This window comes from Phalacrocorax aristotelis, chromosome 1, assembly GCF_949628215.1.
Source record: "Phalacrocorax aristotelis chromosome 1, bGulAri2.1, whole genome shotgun sequence".
Classification (NCBI taxonomy): domain Eukaryota; kingdom Metazoa; phylum Chordata; class Aves; order Suliformes; family Phalacrocoracidae; genus Phalacrocorax; species Phalacrocorax aristotelis.
Window position 1 is genome coordinate 50,150,624 of NC_134276.1, and position 18,876 is coordinate 50,169,499.

General features: G+C 36.6%; 1 long non-coding RNA gene across 1 annotated transcript; it reads left to right on the top strand.

Moving 5' to 3' along the window:
* Window positions 1-10,457: 10,457 nt before the first annotated feature.
* LOC142055479 (uncharacterized) lies at window positions 10,458-17,341 on the top strand. The gene is made up of 3 exons (XR_012659944.1): window positions 10,458-10,582; window positions 14,537-14,600; window positions 17,283-17,341. It is a non-coding gene; the product is annotated as an uncharacterized LOC142055479 (long non-coding RNA).
* Window positions 17,342-18,876: the final 1,535 nt, after the last annotated feature.

Genomic DNA, 18,876 nt, shown 5'->3' on the forward strand with positions numbered 1-18,876 from the left:
CATTTTGCACCTTTCAGGACAAGAGCAGAGGCAGTTCTTTGCTTCTTACCTGCCTTTTTTTCTGGGAGCATTCTGCTCTCGTTTCACCTAGGTATTGTCTGAATTGAAATGATTTCTGGGGCTGCAGAGTATTTTTAATTGGCTCCAGAAAGAAAACCTTCTAGCTTTTAAGTTCCTGGCATGGTCAATAGACATTCCTGGGGAAGACAGGGCTTTTAGTGTAGGAGACGGAGCTGGCTTATGCCTGCTAATGAACATAAGACATCTGAAGGATCTTATGAATATATGTACCAGATACACAGTGATGTATATCCAAGGTGGCAGCCTAATATATGTGATATGCCCTGTAGTGTTTAGGTAACTGCTGTAAGTTACACTGCGTGACCAGAAGTTCATAATGGCTATCAAAATTCAGCATTTTGAGATGTAATACTGATCTTATTTTGTGCTTTCATACAAATTCTACAGTGATGCTGCATCTTGCTGTAATCTCTTCTACTAACACTTTCACAATGGTTACATGTAATTCCTTTTCCCCAGCTAGTATTCATTGGAGAGTTCAGGTGTAAGTCTTGTGATCAGTGTTGATACTGATGTTACAGGACCACTGAAAAAAAGCCTCTAGCAGGGTCAAAAATTCTACGTAAGTCAGGCAAGTCAGGTACAGCAGAAATACTGAAGGGGCATAAGTGGGTTAGTAACAAGGTTTTACATGACTGCTGTCTACTCCACATGTACTTGCTGCGACATGTTGTCCCAGATTTGCTCTTAGAGCACGTTAAGATTTGACCGTGAGTTTCCAGGCATAATACCCAGAACAGTGTTCCAGTGTAGAGGTGGTTCAGGAAAACCCTACAAGAACACCCAAGATGCATACTAATCTTCCTGTGCCCAGAATTAAAACCAAAATATAATCAGGTTTTCTTGATGGTAGGCAATCTTTTCTTTTTTTTCCTTTTTTCTTTTGTTACTAAATACAATATTTGGTAAAATGAAAACTGATGGTCAGAACACTCATTAGTCTTGCAAGTATTAAAGACAAAGGTCTCCTCAACTTGAGCACAATCATATGCATCTTGAGTTTCCCATGGGAAAGCCAGGACCAAAAGATATCGCTAGCAAGGCACACTTCTCTTGATAGAAATTAAAATCAGTCCATGGAGCTTGGGGATGACAATGAATTATGGTAGCTATACTCTTTCTGATAGTATAGTTTTGGAGCTACAGGACAGAATCCAGTGAAGGACCATAAAGATAATGAAGGGACTGGCACAAGTCTCTCAACAGAGCGGTGCAACAGGCTGCCCAGGGAGGCTGTGGAGTCTCCTTCCCTGGAGACATTCAAAACCCACCTGGACGTGTTCCTGTGCCACTTGCTCTAGGTGTCCCTGCTCAAGCAGGGGTGTTGGACAAGATGATCTCCAGAGGTCCCTTCTAACCCCTACCATTCTGTGATTCTGTGATTCTGTGAAGTCTTCTATGAGGAAAGGCTGAGAGAGCTGGGTCTGTTCATCCTGGAGAACAGAAGCCTCAGGGGGGATCTCATCAATGTATTTATATGCCTGAAGGGAGTGTGCAAAGGAAATGGAGCCAGATTCTTTTTAGAAGTGCTCAGCAACAGGATAAGAGAAAATGGGCACAACCTGAAACACAAGAGGTTCTGTCTGACCTTTGCAAAATACTTTTTTATTGTGAGTGTGACTGAGCACTGGAACAGGTTGTCCAGGGATATTGTGGAATCTCCATCCTTGGAGACTTTCAAAAGCCGTCTGGAAATGGTCTTGGCAACTGGCTCTAGGTGGCCCTGCCTGAGAAGGCAGGTTGGACCAGATGACCTCCAGAGCTCCCTTCCAACCTCAACCTTTCTGTGATTCCTTGTTTTCTGCTGGGGATGGAATTTAGTTCATCTCCCTTTAGTTACCTAGAAGTAACAGCCAAAATCTGTGGTCTGAGTTCAGTGAAAAAGCAGCAAAAACCCCTGCCAAATATCGCTCACCCCAAATATCTTAAACAGCTGTCTTAGCATAGAATTCCATCCCATGTCCCTTCTGTATGCATGTCTAAGTTTAGGTATGTCTTTATCTTTGAAATCCCATCCCTGCATATCGGCTTAGAAATGTCATCATTACTTATAACCGCAAAGCAGAAAGGTGTGTTGATGCTCAACATTTTAATAACATAGGCTCAGTTCATAAAGTTGGTACTTTCACTATCAAAAACTAAGTACTTTTTAAAAATGCCTTTCTTCTATTATTGTGACATCAAATCTTACTGTACCTACTTGCCTTTCCATTATCCATTATTGGAAGTCTTTGACAGGCATATGAACTACTACAGGTATAGTTAACAGAAGTATGGTTTTCCAAATTTTCTAATGGAGGTCCTGTCAGAGTGAAATACTTGGAAACCTGTAAAATATTAAAATGAAAATTATATCATACACTACATAGGGATACATAGATCAAAACAATGTTAAGAGTGAAAATATATTGAAAAATTAGTAATTTTCTACTGGACAAAATAAAAAATCTAAGTTTGTTTAAAAAACAGTGACAGACATGACAATAGTCAATATAGACTATAGACATTATAGACTACAGACAATAGGCAACAGCACAATACCTCTTATTCCAAGAATCAGCAAGAAAGACACAATGAAAAGTAAATAAGCTATGACAAAAATTCTGGATTTCAGCATGTTAATGTCTTTGACAAGATCTTTATATCTGAGTGTACCATATTGCAAATCATCTGTGCTTTGATGCCAGAAAACAATTTAATATGAGAATGTATTGGGTTTACGTGTCAAGGTTTTGGTAGTGGGGGCACTGCAGTGGTGGCTTCTGTAAGAAGGCAGGAGCTGCCCGCATGTCAGAAACAGCAGTTCTAGTCATCTCCAAAATGGACCCACCAATGGCCAAAGCTGAGAGGATAAAAATTTTTCCTGGAAAGAAGGGGAACGCGTTTACTTTACTGACCATCTCACAGGACTTTCATTTATTTACTTTTATTGTGTTCCTACGCAGTGCGATGATATAAATGTATTTGGCATGAAAATTTCCACTTATGCATGTCTTTATTTGGATATGAAGTCTATTTTCACATAAAAAGTCCTGGTTTGGTTTTTTTTTTTACTACTAGTAAAACAATCCTTTTGTTCACAGAAGTGAGTAGGCATAGGTAAAAATATTGGGAGATCAAAATTCACCTACTTGTGTGCATCATAATTTTGTTACTCTTCTCATTTTTTTGTTCATGGGGAGCACTAATAACAAGCATTACCAGCTCTGTTTTTCCAGGTAAATATTTTCATGTTCTAAGCCACTTAATATTGTACAGTTGTTTTTGAATGAGGGATGATTGTAATAGTCTTCCAACAGTTTATCTTGCAAGAGATGGGTTTCTAAAATTTTGATTTTTCAGTTTTCTGTTTAAATAATATGAGAGAGGGGCTGTTTTAGAACTCTCTTTTATTGTTAAAACTGAAGAAGCATTAGGACACCGGTCATCTATATGTTCTGATGATATGGAGAAATTAGTTCTATAGCTGGTCTGAATTGGCTTATTTTCTGTATTGCAAAAAAAACCTCAAAATTGGGACGTTTTTGCAACTGATTCTCATTTTGCCTAGTAGATTATGTCTTCCCACAGTAATCCTAATTTTTTCTGATATGTTATATGGCAGAAGGAATTTTTGCAGCATGTTATGCAACAACATACTTCATATTATTTAATTTGGTTACACCTCTATGTTATAGGTGCTATGAATATTTCTTAAGTTCTATAAATTAATAAATAAAATCTAGATAAAGATTTATAAATTCTGATTATAGATTCTCATTTATAAATAGCATAATTTTTCTCTCATCAATTAATGTAATCATGTCAAATTTAATTGCGGTTATTCAGTTAGTACTTAGAGATAATGTCCATCTGTTTCATCTGGTGTGAAACCTTAAGCACTGCATTTTCACAGGAATGGACTCCAGGCTCTCCTCACTTGTCTAGATGAATAATTACATTACTACCTTCAGAACACTTGAGATCTCAAAATTAGGAGTACACTTTTCTTCCACTAAAGAAAGACTTTGTAAGGTACAGACTTATGTTAGAAAGAATATTATTTTTCTGTTTTATTATTCTGTTTCTTCTGCAGAGACTGCAAAATAATTTTTAGACAAGCAAAATAAAAGTTAAGGTTTGTGATCCTATAAATGTATTTCAGTTATTTTTATCTTAATGTTAAGGCTTTAAATCTGCCAAAATAATTTAAAGGCTTTTAAAATTCTGCAATTATATGTGTACATATACATACACATACATACATGTAAACACATATAAATATATTAATATAAGAATATCTCTACCCTTACGAGTTCTGACAGTTCAATATACTTGTTGTGGATAAAGGAGTTTGAGAATTGAATAAAAACAGGAAATCAGAGAAAGCAGGAATGAAATTGCCAAAAAAGGGAAAGTATTTTTATGTAAATTCATGGATGCAGAGGGAAAATAGGCTCTGGTTGAATTCAGAAAGTAAAAGGTAGAAGAAATATTTATATCCTTTTATCATTATGCCCTTTCTGTAGCAGGCCATCTTTTTAGTATTTACTGCACAGGGAACTAAGTTTCCTTTCTCATCTCTATGATTTTTATGTATTTCTATCAGTAATTTTCTTGTCTTCTCCCTCCCTAAATTAAAAAAAAAATTGGAGATAAAATCTATTTCTTAGGAAATTTCATGACTGAAAAATTATTTTTATTCCAAATAAGAAAAGACACTTGAAATGTCCCCCACTGAGAGCTTTTTAGAAATCTCACAGTTTATTTGCCTTTGTAGGCGTCAAAATATTTTTGAACATACCAGTTCTGAAGTGCCAGAATATTGCAGAAATGTGAAGAATAATGGAAGAAAAAAAATGCTCTATACTTCCACTTTCTAGTCTTATCTAAAATGTGAGTGTGTGGTTGCATGCTGTTTACAAATATAAGCAACAGGAAGTGTTTTGGAATACAGGCTGAGTGCTAAATAAAGATTGCTATGATTCTTTAGGCAACTGTAGGTTTTGTAATGAACCAGTTCTTTCAGGACAATGCCTCATACCCATGTGTGGTCGGAGGTACTTCAAGTGGAGTCCTATGCTGTAATACTCTCAGGTGTTCTGATGTATTCATTTATACATAGTCTCAAAATTCCAGCACTTTTCAGGAGTTCTGCATCAGCCTTGCAAGTTAGGCATTCAAGCCCATTCTCCCATACATTGACCACAAAGACTGTACAAGGATTTCCAAGAATTAGGGTTGAAAAGAGTTATTCAGCTTCACAGGAAGTAGCCTACAATTCCTGATTTTCCTAGTACAAAGACAGTGTTTTGTGGATGTATTTTTTTTATTAATTATCTTGATATATTTTAAGAAACATTGTCTTCTAACTCATTTTACCAACAAAAGCTGCCTTTGCAGGTTCTACAGATTCCCACCGCAGTCTAGATTCCCTAATTAGTAGATCAATGTTACTGATAACTATGACTACAGCAGTTTCTGCAAAGCTTTTTGCACAACTTCCTTCAAAGGATGACAATATAAACCATATGTGACTGTATTTCTTTCACTGGATGTGCTTTTGTGTTCTTTTTCTCTCCCCAGACATTTGGGAAATGAAAAAGGATCTAGGTTTTCCTGCATGGATGTCTTCAGGTAACATTTCACTTTAAGATGTGAAATGCAAACAGAACACCGATTTGTAATACTAGTAATTATAATGGCAGGTCTAGAAAACCTTCAAGCATTTTGCATTACAAGTTATTCACATAGCAATTATTTTTAGTATCATTTATCCTCTTTTTGCAAAAAAGAGGAATACATGCAGAATGCTTCTTCTAGGGAATCTTTAGGTGCTATACTTACTAGTATATACTTATACTAGTATATACTTATACTAGATTTGCTGTAATTTGAGGAAAGATCTTTGGTGTTAACTTGCATTTTTGCTCAAGGTGAGTTTTGAATAAATATTGTAAGAAATCAATTTACTTTTACATAACTGACTCAGCTGACTGTCGTTTAAAATGTGTACTTAGTACATGAGCTAAAGCAAAAATAAATTAACATCATTTTTTCACTTTCATTTGGAGTCATCTGTGGATCAAGGTTCCAGAGTATGATACTTAAATTAATTTTGTAGTTGAGCAAAACAATAAATGGATCCATTCAAATCACCACCATTAATTTTCATTTGCCACCAACCCTTGACAACAGTTTTCCTCCACTTTTGGAGATACAGTAATGTTATTCATGGGTAGCCAATAACTGCACAAGATCCTCTGATGTGAGAGTCTCACTCCTCCTCTTAGAATGTTTGAAAGCTGCTGCCTCAGCTTGTTCATTCAACACAGGTAGAGAGCAGATAGCACCAAGTAGCTTTGTATCTTGACACTTCGCTGGCAACAGCAGGGCTGTCCTTTCAAAAATCGTTCACGTGAGTCAATGCAGAGGTATAGGAGCACCTGACAGCCTGGAGGGTGGAAGCTTTCAGGGCGTCTGTATGTACTATGAACCAGAGTGGGGAATACAGCTGTTGTGGGTTAGCCCCAGTAGACAGCTCAGCCCCACACAGTCGTTCACTCACAGATACACGCCCCACCCAACAGGATGAAGGAGACGATTGGAAGGCTAACAGTGCAAAAAAAATGTGGGTTGAGATAAAGACAGCTTAATAGAAAAAAAAAAAAAAGAAAGAAAGCAAAAAGCTGAACTTGCAAGCAAAGCAAAATAAGAAATTAATTCACTATTTCACTATTGGCAGTCAGATGTTTGGACATTTCCAGGAAAACAGGGCTCCATCATCTGTAACGGTTACTTGGGAAGACAAACACAATACCTCCAAATGTTCCCCCTTTTTCTCTTCCTTCAGCTTTTATTGCTGAGCATGATGTCATATGTTGTGGGATATTCCTTCTTCAGGTGGGTCAGCTGTCCCAGCTGTGTCCCCTCCCAGCTTCTTGTCCCCTCCCAGCTTCTTGTGCACCCCCAGCCTACTCACTGTCAGGGCAGTATGAGAAGCCGAAAAGGCCTTGACTCTGTGCAAGAACCTTGAAACATGCCTGTGTTACCAATGCTGTCTTGATCACAAATGCAAAACATAGCCTCATGCTAGCTACTGTGAAGAAAATTAACTCTATCCCAGTAAACAACCAGCACAATAGGTCATGGTGAGGAAAAAGAAAATGCTAGATGACTAGAAACTGGTCTGATGAGCACTGAGGTTGGAGGCGGAAGGGAGTTCAAGGTGACGTTCAAGACTGTGAGGGAAGTTTCACCTCAAGCTGGGAAAAAGCAAGGCTACAGCCATTGGAGCTGAGGCTGCTTTTGAGTAGTATATAAAGTCTGGCATTTGAAATGTCTGTACTTTTATTGCAGATTTGAGATTTTTTTTCCATAGGTAGAAGTGAATGAAAGCAATACCTTGCTCATTCTACCGATGAAGAAAGATCCTTGAAATATCGAATGTTTGTTTTACAAAAGAGATGACATATATTGTAGATTAATTTTTAGTTTTATCTCTAGGTAATATAAGATCATGTATTACTCACTAGGAATCTAACGCTACTAAATTTAAAGAAAACAATGATCAACTTCATCTGACAATACATTGCCTGCTTGTGGCATTGAAATAAAATAGCTATGATTACACTGTATCAAATTCTTTTTAAAAACTTCTTGCATTTTTGATAGACCAAATTTACTTTCTTCTTTATTAATACATGAAGCATCATTTCCTTTTTTGAACTCCTATGTCATACATCTAGTTCAACATCACTTCCCGCAGATAGGCTTTATATTCTGTCAGACTATGGATTTTAGAAATAAACTTTTTCTTTTCCCTTTTAAGATTTTGAATACTTAGCATAAATAAATTCTTTAATACTTCAGATTTGACTTTTAAAACTTGCTCTTTTTTAGTCTAACATCTCTTAAGTGTAATGTCATGATTTCAACCTCCGTGTTTTTGAATTGGATTGTCAGAACATGCTAATTTTAGACACACAGTTATTTCAGTGCTGCTTCCACATGGAAATCTGGATTCCCCCAAATTACTTCTGCCAGCCTTAGCTAACTATGCTGCAATGCTATTTTAATGAAGAGAGAGACCTTTGATTGAGCATCTGGTTCCCCAAACACATCCAATTTTCACAAAATGGTGTAATATTTTGACTGTTTTTGAAGTCTCTGTACTTGAGTCAAGCATTTGTAATAAGGCTGTAGAAAATGCAGACTGAGCAATCTGCATTTATTTTATGATACAGATTTATCTTAATAATATTGAATTTCTTGTCGTTTCATGCTGTCTAGACAAGCCAATCCAAAACCAAACTGATCAGCTACCTCCTCTAGGCAGGAATCTATCCCAGGTCAACAATTAAATTCCTTTCAGAGAAGTCAACATTTAAGATAGGTAAGGGTTTTGTTTTGTTTTGTTTTGTTTTAAATTTGAACACTCAATCCACGCCTAGAAAGTTGGGATATGTAATGAATATAAACATAGAAGTATAACTACATTTTCATGTGTCCAATAGGCATGGTCTTCACTGTCTCTATACTTTTACTACAACAAATAATGGATTATACATATTATAAAGCAGGCATATAAAACCAAACTTCTGTACATGTGCTGAAAGTAAAAGCAAGACAATGTTCCATTGCATAAACAGAATTAAAATAATTGATCATTAATGAGCAAGTATGTGACATAACCGTGATATAAGCAACTCTCGTGATAGATGTCATTGGTTTTATAAAGCAGTATGTCTGTTCTGCAAATGTAAAAAAGGACTGATTATGAATAAATTTGAACTTTAGGGGTTCTTACAAACTCCAAGTAAAATGTTTTATTTCTAAGTTTGTACATACTCCAAGTGCTTTAATAAAAAATTAGAAACCTCTAAACCCCATAAATTTTAAAGGCATTAACTACTGTTTGTCCCGGTTTCAGCTGGGATAGAGTTAATTTTCTTTCCAGTAGCTGGTATAACGCTGTGTTTTGGATTTAACATGAGAATAGCATTGATAACACACTGATGTTTTTGTTATTGCTGAGCAGCGCTTACACAGAGTCAAGGCCTGTTCCAGCTTCTCACACCACACCACCAGCGACTAGGCTGGGGGTGCACAAGAGTTTAGGAAGGGACACAGCTGGGACAGCTGACCTCAACTGATCAAAGGGATATTCCGTACTACATAATGTCATGCTCATCATGTGAACTAGGGGAAAAGCTGGCTGGGGGTCTGCTGTTTGGGAACTGGCTGGGCATTGGTTGGAGGACAGTAAGCAATTGCTTGGTGCATCACTTCTTTTGTATATTCTTTTATCATTATTATAATTATTTTTTCTTACTTTTCTGTCCTATTAAATTATCTTTACCTCAATGCACAAGTTTTAACTTTTTTTTTAATTCTCTCCCCCATTCCACTGCGGGGGGAGGGTGGGTGAGGTAATGGCTGTGTGGTGTTTAGCCGCCTGCTGGGTCAAACCACAACACTGTTATATCTTACACGTTCACAGAAATATTAAAGAATGTGAAATACTCATGTAGAGAATAGAAACAGGTGCAAATCTTTTTTAAATAAAACAATTATATGATAGGCATCTATTTAACTGCAGGTGACATACAGCAGAAGATAACATACTATAATAACTTTCAATACTATTAGTTTATCACTGTTTTCTGTATGTTATAGTAAATGAGAATTTTGTGTGTAAACCCTAAGAAACATTTTAAGCACAACTCCAGGAATTAAATTCAGCAAATTTTAATGAGTTGTAAAAAAAAAACATGCTGTAACTAATTTGTAGTTAAGACTCTTTTAATGAAAAAAAAATCTGTTTCTTCATTTAAAATGAAATTTCTATTGCAAAATCATTAAACAGGATTTCACAACCATTTAGTGAAGGATTTTGACACTGTATAGACTATAACTTTTCAAGGAAGGAGTTTGTCATTGTTAAACTTTGTTTCATCTAAAAAGCAATGAAGTATTTATATACTAGCAGATATGTATAGAAAAATGAGCAGTGTTTCGTCAGAATAAAGCCTTATGGAAAGAAGAAAGAAATTTGTGGGAACAATTCAAACCAATAAGACAGTTAAATTTATTCATTTTTTCCAAACTCTGGTCTCTTCACGTGATAGATAACACAGGATAGACCTGAACAATTTTACCTCAGCATGTGAGTAATTTGCTAAGAGGTGAACCTCTTAGACCGAAGCCTCTCTTTAAAATGTACGCATTTATCCAAAGAAAATTTAACACAGAGTCCTAACACATTTTCACAACTTTGACCTTTTACATTGATTTGTAAGATACTTTGTTTACTGCAAAGAAGATGACTCACCCTTGAATCAACATGTTAGGTCATATGATACCAGCTCACCCGCACACTCACTGAGGCGCTCAGAGGGACAGAGGCAGGAGTGGGAGCCCAAATAATACCCTGCCAGGATACTCTCAGCTGCATCACCGTGGGAGTCCCAGCCAGCTCTGCATGTGAGAATGCCTGCATGCCTCTAAGGATGAGAGCATAGTGACGGTGGCCAGCTATTGGGACCAATAAGCCAGAGAGAGGGGCAGAATGAGGCTGTTGGTACTGTCTGTGTTCATGTGAGCACTCTGAGTGTCTGCCTGTTATCTGTGTGGCTGACAATGCATGTATGCGGTGTATATGTGTGCTCTGTGTGCATGTGCCTGCTTCAGTCTTGCTGCTGGTTGGACCTGGGGACGTGGAGCTGTGTCAGCCTCATGTCCCCGACATATTTTCTTCTAACAATATCCATCTTCTATTTGTATAAAATGTCTTCTAACTTCATGGTAATCCCTTATTTGTAATGTATCATTGTAATACTCCCTTTAAAATATTTTCAGTACATCTGAGGAATGACAGCAATTAATTTTAAAATCAAGATTACTTTCCAATAATTGAAAGTATTTAATAAGTAACTGAAAAGACAACTGAAATTAAGTCATAAACAGAGCCACACAAAATTATATTTTGTTTTGAAGGACTTTTGTATACTGTCCTCTCTCCGGTTTTATTTCATCTTTCTTTTATGCTCCATGACTTTTTCTTTGAGCTTCAGATTCAAATGAACTTCTTCAAAGCAAGATTTAATTGATCCAACTGAGTGGCTTAAGTTTTCATGTCAACACCAAGTGAAAATACATGCAGCTAGTTGATACAATTCCATAAAAGACCCATTTTGTTTCTTGAAAGTTTTGTGTGCATTAGGAAGCCTGCTGAAGGGTTTCAAGTCTGCAGAAAAATTTCAAGTCCCAGAAAATCAGCCAAGTTATATTGTTTGTAGCATGGTTAATGACTATACTACTGAGGGAAAAAAAAACCAAACCCACAACAAAACCAACAGAGTAAGAGGAGCTTGGCATTGCAAATGGGTCAGTGAATGTTATTTACTTTCATACAAGCTGTTTGCTAATTGATTGTATAAGCATTATTGTATGTTTTCTCAGCCACTTTTCAGACTGACATTTCCTCCTGCCGCCATATTTAATTTGATTTTGGGGAAAATTCTGATTTCTCACCTTTCTTTACATTTCATGTTCCCCCACATATTTTTTGCAAATATTTTGTATCAAATGCAAAGTGACATTTTTGGCTTATATAAAATTATTTAAGTAAAATCTTTTTCGTTGCCTTTTTAAATAAGAATTATTTCTGAGTGTACACAGTTCAGTTGCTTGAAAATAACATCAATAATTGAATAACACCATTTTCTTTTCCAAAATAACTGTGAGGGGTGACGTGTTTGCTTTTGTTATTGCTATCTTATTATTCTGCTTTTTTAAAGAAAGTGGCTGGACAGTAGCAAATTATGATCTTTGATTTACCTGTCTTGACTGCTGTCTGTTGAACCAAGTAGAACGTGTTAAAGAAGAGGGAAGTCAGCCTTTTTGTAGGTTTGGCTAGGATTGCTGAATTGGGGGAACATTCTGGAGAGGATTCAAGCATGCAGAGAGAGTAATAAAAAAGCAGAAGGAAGCCTTCAGCAAATGGAGACTGCAAAATTGTGAAGAACAGGAAGAGGTTGACCTGAGATGTGATGGGAAGAAACCCTGTGGAATCCAGAAGAAACTGAATATTTTGTTTCTGAAAATCACTGAGTTGTTGGAAAGAGAACAAGCATGCAATAACAATGTAGGGAAGAGGTGGAGGGTTTTGTAAAACCTTTGTTATTCTTCCCAGAAGTTGTGCTATTTCCCTTTTAAACTATATGTTCCAATATTCTACTTAAGCTTATCTGTAGAATTTATACACCTCTTTGATATTTTTATGGGGCTGTCGTGGTTTAGCCGGCAGCTCAGCCCCACACAGCCGCTCGCTCACTCCCCCATCGGTAGATGGGGGAGGGAATCAGAAGGGTAGTGCTCGTGGGTTGGGATAAGAACAGTTTAATAATTAAAATTAAAAGAAACAACAACAGAAATGCAATGTAAAGGAGAACAACGAGAGGCGCAAAGCCCCGGGGGAGGGGGGAAGGGAGGGGGGAAGGGAGGGGGAGGGGGAATGAACCTCCAAAACAAACCGCACGCGCCGCAGCCGCTCGCCGCCCGCCGACCCGACGCCGCGCTGCCTCCGCGCTGCCACTGCCCCCCCCTCAATATATTGGCCATGGTGTCACATGGTATGGAATGAACCTGCCATTGGCCAGTTGGGGTCAGCCGTCCCCACCATGGCCCTGCCCCTCCCAGCCCCCCCCCCCCCGCCACGCGGCAGAGCGCAGGAAGCTGAAAAGGTAGCCGACCCCCACAGTGAGGAGAATTAACCCCTTCTCAGCCAAAACCAGCTCAGGGGCTGACCCAGTTTTGGCTGGGATAGTTAATTTTCTTTCTAGTAGCTGGTATAGTGCTGTGTTTTGGATTTAGTATAAGAGTAATGTTAATAACACACTGATGTTTTAGTTCTTGATAAGTAGTGCTTACACTAGTCAAAGACTTTTTCAGCTTCCCATGCTCTGCTGGGTGCACAAGTAACTGGGAGGGGACACAGCTGGGACAGCTGACCCCAACTGACGAAAGGGATATTCCATACCATACGATGTCGTGCTCAGCATATAAAGCTGGGGGAAGAAGAAGGAAGGGGAGGACATTTGGAGTAATGGTGTTTGTCTTCCCAGGTAACCATTACACATGATGGAGCCCTGTTTTCCTGGAGATGGCTGAACACCTGCCTGCCGATGGGAAGTAGTGAATGAATTCCGTGTTTTCCTTTGCTTGTGTGTGCAGCTTTTGCTTTACCTATTAAACTGTTTTTATCTCAACCCACAAGTTTTCTCTCTTTTACTCTTCTGATTATGTGCCCATCCCACTGGCGGAGACTGAGCAGGTGGCTGTGTGGTGCTTGGTGCTGACTAGGGGTAAACTATGATAGGGTAAAGTGAGAAAAGTCTGAAAATTAACTCAAAGCCTTGTTCATGTCAATATTTTATTTCAATAATGCAAGCGGATTTTTTTTATTTAAGACAGCTTAAGAATAGTTTAGTATTGTTAAAGCAGTGTCTTCACTTGAGCATCTCATAGCAACACAGCAGTTTCAGCAAGGTAAAGGAGTATTTGTCTGTGGGCTTAAAAATCCAAATTCAATTTTTAGCTGAAATCAATGAGTACACTGTTAAACCTTTCAGATGGTTTCTTCCTATACATAAAATAATTTATATTATTAGTAATGACATAATCTGGAAAACTTTAATATTTGAAGATGCTTTTAATAATGTTTAAGTGACTGGACTTCAGATCATGTCATTTGGGTATGTAGTGGGATAAGGAAGCTGTAGGACAAAAGACTGCAGTTTATTTTCTCTTAAAAGCTTACACTTGGAAAACTTTCTCTTTCAGTAGTAGAGGGATATTTGACATATTGCATTCAGAATTCCAGATTTACTTCTGTAGGTATAGGCCTACCTACATTTCTAGTCTTATTTTGAGATCCTCATATACATATATTCTTACTCCATATATTCTTACTCCAAAGTGTCTTTCACATGTACCAGTTTTTTCCAGGACATGTTATCTCCCATAGTCTCCTAGCTGCATCACCTATAAAAACCAACAATAATGCATGTGGATATTTTGGAATGCAAAGGTTGTATCTGTTACAAAGTTCGTAGCTGCTGTATGAACATCCTGCCATTCCCCGGCCAAGGGAACCAATTTGCACATCTGTATTTCATTTAATACTCAGGACTATCAACAGTATGGCTATAGAACATATTATGTTCGGATCACATATAGACATGATATCTAACCTTTCTGTCAAGACACCATGAGAACACTTGCCAGCAGACCAATATCTTCTAGTACTCATTCTTTTCCTGATTTAGGATGCCACAGACTCCTGGTTTAACCTTAGGAGACTGCAAAGGGCCAGCAGAATCAACCCTGGCCTAACTGGCATTCTTGTTATGGAGAGTAAAGTCTGCAAACAGGACTCTTCTTTATTCTGTACCTTTCCTTAGACAAACGTAAGTCAGATTCACACTGGAGCACACTAACAGGACAACCAAGAATTAAGGCCTGAGTGCAAAATAAGGGTGAGAAAGCTAAATTTAGGCAAACCCTTTTTCATGTGCAACACTTACTTTTTTCTGTATTATTTGTTACACGCGATATTCACGGTTAGGTTTCTGGGGTTTTTTAGTTTTGTTTTGTTTGTTTGATTGTTTGTTTTGTAAATCCTGAGTGAGGTTCTATTACATAGAAATCCTGAAATCTCTTTATGTTCACTTATCTTTCATTTTCTTTAGAAATATGCAACCCAAAAGATTTAGGATAATTGGTTTCATAATTGCATGAACTGCCTCTGAAAATGCATGCCAACAAGGATTAGAAAGGATCAGATGTAAAGGCTATGAGTGTCTTCTCAGAACTTCACAGCCTGACTTATTAAGCCTCTGACAGTTCATTCCTATGTATTTGTTGAGTAGCAGCTGACGACCTCGAACATGTTTCTGACTGTGGAGTGTTTTTGTGAAAATAGGAAATAATATGGTAGAGAACAAATTAATTTTCACCTGTGACCTCAAAACTAATTAAGCCATTTAATCAATTTGCTGAAGTGCCATTGCTGTTCTCAGAAGTTTTCATTACAAAGCATGAAAGTTACTTTGTCTTGAAGTGGAAAAAAATTTCAAAGCATTATAAAATTCAAAGCATTATAAAATGACAAAAAATGACATAAAAGTTCAATGCTTGTTCTAATTAACACCCTGGATTAGTTATTTAGATGCTGCATAACTTTTAATTAAGAACCTACCCGTATATATAGCATCTGACACATCTTTGACAGTTTTGCAGAAATCTATTAATAAAGCAGATTTTTTTCAGAACAGATGGTGTCTCAAGAACTTGATACCTGATATAACATCCATATCAGAACTCCACAGACATTGATACTTTATCTTCATTTGTCTGAGTGAATTTATCAAGTATGCTCTAAAGCCTGAAGTGTCTCATGTTGTTGCTCTTTGTATTTCCATTATCTGCGAGCTGCAATATCATCCAAGATCCCTTTTCTCTTAGCTATAGTGTAGTTTTACCTGCCTCTACTCTTGCAGTAGTATCTTAGAGTAATATTTCTGCCTTTGCAAAAATATCATTGAGGCCAAAATTATTGTTGCTATTTAAAATAGCAACATAAAATGTTAACACTGAGGATTTCCAAATACTCCTGAGGTTTACACCAGAAAACTCATTAAAAGGAAGTAAGTCAGATGAAAATCTTCCTAGCTTCTGGTAAGTGTCATTTTGATTAAAATCATTAAGGTTGAATGTGACAAAGTAGTCCGTCCTAGTCACTGCTATAACACAGTACTGTTACTGTGAGTTTACTCCTTTAGTTTGTTGGAAAGGGAATAATTAGGAATCAAAAGGATCACATTATTAAAAAAAAAACAAACCACATAATGTATTTTTATTCTGGTTTTGTACTTCTTTGTGATACAGTTTAAAAATCTGGTTTTGTGTGCCTTTATTGTGGTTGCTTAATCATTAGATTTACTTTAATTGGGGAAAAAAAAAACACCCACCAAACAACAATTTCTGTCCCAGCCCCAACCATGTTACACAAAACAAAACAAAACAAAAAAACTCTTATGAAATTTCACAGATTCTGTGTCTATCTTCTGATACAAGGTTTCTGCACTTAGTGAAATGGCAATCTTAATTTAATTAGTGAGCTAGAATAATTACATTTTTTTCTCTTCAGTTCGTGACACAAAGCTTGTATGTGCCATTTCCCTCTGTAATGTATGTCATAAAAAGTGTTATTTTTTATTAACACGAGATTGAGCCCAAATTGCTAAGGCTCCTGATGAATATCATTCTTCTTCAAAGTAGAGGAGAGGTAGAGACATTCTTTTTGTCTGAAGACAAAGAGCAGCATTCCTCTCAAATAATTTTTAATTACTACTTTTCTCCCCACTTCAGTAACTAAAGGGTAATTGCTATTCTGAGCACTCCTCTGTTTAAGAAAGAAAAAAAATGGGAAAAAATAAGTGAGGAAGAAAAATGCATAAACTAGTCTTGCCAGTTTGGAATTTATATTCTTAATTTTAGAAAGAGGACTGTTGCCTCTCTCCTTTTCTTTTATGAATATAATGACTACGTACCTATGCTATGTGGGTTCTGTTTTGTATGCCTGTATATTTTCTAGAATATTAGCATTCATGTTCTTGCATTCTAGTACTTTATGCCATTGACAGGCTCATGTTGCCAATTTCAGAATCTAGATTTCAGATTTTCTGAAGTTAGTCTTAGAAGTCTGGTTATTCTTTTTACAGAAAAATGGTTCATGAAAACATGTAGTTGACTTCAAATGGTTCATGAATTAGATATCTGTCTTCAGATATACCCATTTCTGGTTTTACATCTATGTGTATTTTCCATTAACACCAAATATTTATGCAACTGGTATAGTTGAACTTTTAATTTTGTCTTTGTGTAATTTTTTTTCTCATAAAATTAATCTAACTATATTCAACAAGTGTTGCTGAGGTATTCAATTCTGACAGCTTAATTTGCCAATGAGAAAATGGCTTTGTAGATTGTTTCCTCAATGGCCTATTGAGTAGTTTATATATAGAGAGGTATGAGCTGGCATAAATTATTTCTTAATTGCTTTCTCCTAAATTTCTTCCTACCTTTTCATTACATTACAGTTAAAATGTGACTTGGATCCTCTTCTGTCTTGCTTCTTATACTTCTTTTACTTTTAGGTCTTTACACAATTCTGTTTCTACTTATGTCACTCCGATTAAGAGAATCAAGTTAAAATTATATTAAGGATTTTTTTGCACTGTAGTTGTCCTATGTGCAATTTCTCTGAGACGAAGTTCCTCTGGGCTTCGCAGTGGAAGGACTCAGCTTCCATAAAGAATCTAAAGTAGGGTTAAAGTGGATGTGTAGATATCTGGATTGGGAGAATTGCTTCTCTAATCATCCAGACCTGGATGCTAGTTAGTTACCAGTATTAAATTGACAGAAACCTACTCTGCATATTTAACATTAATTCACTGTTGTGGAAATATTTCAGTGATAACTTCTAGAGAAACAGACATTTTAATACACAAAACCACATTGTTTCCTAGAGCAAAAGACAAGCTGAATAAAACAACAAGAATAAAAAGGGAAAACATTATATTTGTTTAGCTGCTATATGAATAATATTATGCTTGTCTTTAAAGATAAAAGTTCTGGCTTTTACATGTTTTACATTATTCTTTTGCTTGTTCAGAAAATGTGATCAAATACCTGGTTCAGGACTTTTTCGTGATGATGGACATTGTATGACAATATGTCAAATATGTGAAAATCTTCAAAATCAGATAGAGGGGAAGAGACAGTTGGTTCATTTTTCATCTCTTTAACTAATGTCTCAGAAGATTTTTTTCCAAACCAGCAGTAAAATTTCTCGGTGTTGATGAATTTGATGGCATGAAATTAGCTCAGTGTTTTTGCAACTTAGTATTTTGATTAATTTCTTGTCTCTTAACAACTTCAGATAAAATTCAGCTCCACAAAGAGAAGCTGGATGTAATTAGCACAGAAGAAAATGTTATTGAGAAAGGAAGTTTTTGAGTGAGAAGTTTCTTAACATCTATACATACTCATTTAGCATAGTCAGGTTCTAGTGTTCAGAAATGTCATCTGCTGTGCTTATGGTCAGGCCTTTTTATATCTTGTCTAAAAGAAATTACATGAATTTTTTTTTGGTTATGCTTGACAACAGCGTATTTTTTTTCTGGCATTTTGTTCGGTTTTTCTGTGAGCATTTCTGTAGCAGTACCTACAAAAGGAGGTATTTTCCCATCCAGGAACAGACATATTCTACAAATGATAAACAGAGGTCCTCAAAAAAATAACTGAGTAGTCAGGGAATAATAGGAATGTTTTAATTGCTGATAGCATGCATATTTATGGCTCTAATATTTTCAAGCAAAATGCAGAAAAAATAAAGACAACCCTCCCAATAAAGAACTGGTGACAACTGATTACATCTTTTATTGATAAAGGGTATGTAAAGACAAGAAGTCAGCTTCTTAAATAAACTCTATTAGCTTCCATTGCACTTTCTCACTTTGAATTGTATATCACTTTTACGTCAAACGAAACCAACATAAACTGACCTATTAGAACACAAAAATACATTACTGAGTTCTGTGTAACACCCTAAAAAGGTATTTTCAGAAGTGCCTTCATTCATGTTAAGTACTCAGTGTCATGAGGTATTAAAAAGCTAAACAGTCTTTGGTAACCACAGTCAAACACTAAGGAGGTGTTTGCCAATAATTCACAAACATGTAAAGGAAG